The sequence below is a fragment of the Grammomys surdaster genome, unplaced genomic scaffold (assembly GCF_004785775.1).
Source record: "Grammomys surdaster isolate TR1022 unplaced genomic scaffold, NIH_TR_1.0 63, whole genome shotgun sequence".
NCBI classification, from domain to species: Eukaryota; Metazoa; Chordata; class Mammalia; order Rodentia; family Muridae; genus Grammomys; species Grammomys surdaster.
Window position 1 is genome coordinate 16,719,092 of NW_021604565.1, and position 3,605 is coordinate 16,722,696.

Here is a 3,605-nt window from a genome sequence, read left to right on the forward strand (position 1 = left end):
TATTTTAAAAATTAATGATATCATTATGTGTTTACTAAACACAAATGTGATTCTTAGGTAGTTAGCAAGAGGTGTTTCATTTTTTTCTTTCTTTTTATTGTCTCAGTGCTGTTTACTTGTGAAAGATACTGGTGAATAATTTTATTTTATCTTAAAGTATATCCAGAGGTGATCTACCTATAACAGTAATAGGAACAAAACTCAGTTTTTTACACTATCCTTTATACTGAACGTGCCTTAAGGCACTTTACAGAATAAATACTGGTAGTGAATAACACTGAGCAAATTTTTCTATTGTTATTCATTTAAAACTCTATACATATCAAATAAGGGAAGACTGACCAGAATGCAAGTCTTCTGTCATTATTATTAATATGTAATTTCTAAGCGAACTAGGTATGCATATATAATAGAATACCATGCTGAAATAATAAAGGTCACCGGCCATAAAAAAGATTTACCTGTCTACTTACCTACTTGTGATTATGATCACATTTATGCTAATATTGGAGTGCTTACTTCTAAGGTTGGGGTTGAAGATTTGTTGCATGCTGTGACCGACAGCCATTGATTTACTGAGTGACTTAATACCCACTTTACTGTCAGGCAGGAAACTGCACAGCAGCCTCACTGCAAAAGAAAAGCTCTCATTCCATCCTTTGTTCTGCTGGAGAACGTGTAATTTTGTTTTTCCTATGTGTGTGTGTCCATGTGCTCACATGTACACATTTGTTCACATGCCCTGCGTCTGCTATCATACAAAGTGATAAAAATAATCTACTGATAGCCCTTAGTCACCTTGGCCTCCTTATGGCACCACAACTGTAGGACTTGAAGGTTGCTAAGACAAGGGTGAGATTTTGCATTTGGAATCTGGGGACTCTGTAGGGCAGAAGAGAGTATGATACCCTCAAATCAAATATTAGACACATTTACTGGGGCAGGTATCATGGTCTTGAGTAAGGCCAAACATAGGGTAGACATAAAACTTTCAATGATAAAAATCATGATATAAATTGCCACAAAGGGCAAAAAGACCTAAAATCAGGAGAATTGCTTGGACAGAAGTTGGGTGGTTAAAGGACAGTGGTTTTTCTATGGTAGCAGACATGAGTACTGAGCACACAAACTGAAGGCAGGAACAGCTGCATGCCAGAATACACTCTCTTCTGCTGAGCCATGAACCTGTGCTTCCTCCCACAGGAGTGGTTCTGATCAGCTCTCTTATTTGGGACTGGATGTGCAGGTTCTATTTGTGCCCTTAGAATAGCAGCACAAAGGAACAAATGGAGCATTTCTTCACACACGAAGAAATAGAAAGGGCCTTTTTTTAGGTTGCTGCTCTGGGGAAGCCCAGCCCTGGAAACTGTGGGGAGCATGTTCTTACAACCACTGAGTTAGTTATATCTCTGCTAAGGAGAGCAGGCATTTGTATTTCAATAGGTCTGCAGGGCACTCTGATGCAGGTTAAGGTTTGGGACTATTGTTGTAGATCCACCATAGAGGTAATAGATGGCTCTACTTTAACTGTCTATCAACAAAGTGAGAACCGTTAGTACTTGAACTCCAGTACTGATGTCAGAAGCAGTGTCTCAGTTACTTTTCTAATGCTGTGATGAGACACCATGATCAAGATAACTTGTAGAAGAAAGAGTCTATTGAGAGCTTACAGTCTCAGATGGTAAGAAGCCAGGCATGATGCTGGAACAGGAGCTTAGAGCTTGAATTCTGAGACACAGGCACAGGGAGGGAGGGAGGGAGGGAGGGAGGGAGGGAGGGAGGGAGGGATGGAGGGAGAGAGGGAGGGAGAGAAAGAGAATTAGGAATGCCTTGGGCTTTTCAAAACTCAAAGCCTGCCCAGTGACTCCAAGGCCACACCTCCTAACGCTTCCCAAAGAGTTCCAACAGCTGAGGGCCAAGCATTCAGATATACAAGCCTACAGAAGCCACTTTCATTCAGACCACCACAAGTCGAAATTAGTCGTAAGTCAGGGATCAGTGGATGGTTTCATGAGATAGTAGTAAATGCAGCCTTGTGCTAACCCCTGGAGAAATGTGACATTCATTACTGCCAGGATCTTGTCAGCTTTTAGGGAGCAGTTGTAAGTACTAATTTCTGTATGATTTGAGAGTAGAGGAGGCAGATTTTTGGAATTTAGAAAGCCACGTGGGAGCTTTTTAAACATTCAAAAGACCTCAGAAGAGATTCTCTAGTCTTTCTTGTTAGTGGTGATAGGGCCATTAGGTTGTCTAGGAAAGCATGAAGAGTTGTCATATCTCTAGAAGAATATAAGGAGTATAAATCAGCTTTGTAATTTCTATTTTTGTTGAGCTTAGATTTGGATATAAAAACCTTAAATACTTTTGCAGTCTATTCAAGGAGCAGCATCTTGGCTAGTGGTGATACTGAAGTCATATTGGTGTCCCTAGGATGATTTTCCTGTCCAGTAGATCTGACAAAGGAAGGAACTGGTCCTTCTATCAGTTGGAGGCAGCCAACCGCAGCCTCAGCTGAAGCACACTGCTTTTATTCTCTTATAAAAACAGACCTAAAGTCAATGTCACCTTCAGAAAGGAGCCCAGTCATGCTTAGGTGTGGCATATACTATGACTTAACATTTTAGAAAAAGTGGCATATCTTAAGGACATTATTAAGATCTGATATAAAAGAGTGAAAGCTCAGACCAGGACAGATTGAAGAAATGAGATGTATTTATAGAAAGTCTCGATTACCTTTGGTTTTTTTTTAAATACATTTTAAATTTTCTTTATCTTCTAGGAGAAAACTGAAGAACAAAAATTAATTCTCATACTTCAATTATAAAGTCACAACAGATGTTAAAGGAAATGTTATTGTGAAGGCTGGCACAGCTGTACTGTGTTTTACACCCTCCTTAATTCCTCACCCTCCCCCAGCCCTGTTGAATGCATTACATCATCTCCATATTAAAGGACTGCGGGAAGATATAGAATTCTCAATAAAGTTTTTGAAACAGTGGAAGCAGCTATAGTCATAAATCCACGGTGCTTAAAATGATCGTGAGCTGTAAAATCTCCTTTAATGGTTCTGAGCAAGTAAATGAAAGCAGAATTTGTTCTAAGCCAGTTGCTTCTCTACTGGCACTGCCTCAGTGGGGCTGTTGAGCGTCCTGGCTACCTATAAGTGCCCACATACCACAGTGTGGAACAAGTTAACCCCTTGCTTCTTTATTCAAAATCTAGATTATCTTATAGGTCTGATATTAGTCTTAATCAGAAGCAGAGAAGTACTAGGCCACAGCATATCACTGAATAATTTTGATTTTAAATATGATTGGGTTCCTAAGCCAAGTCAATTTTAAGAATGATAGGGGAAAAATTTTGCATAGGTTTATGTATATATTACCACCCCTAGAGATTTTGGTTTGGAATGCCTATGGAGAAATCTAAAAGTATAAGTTTTAACAACATCCCCAGATGTTTCTATTGTTAACCAGGTTTAACAACCGCTGATGTCTTTCCCCTGTTCCTGTTGATTCATTGGTTGGTTCATGTGTGTACATAGTTATATGTAAGATATTCTGAGGTAAATACATGAGTTCAACAGTATTTATCAAGGTAAGTGG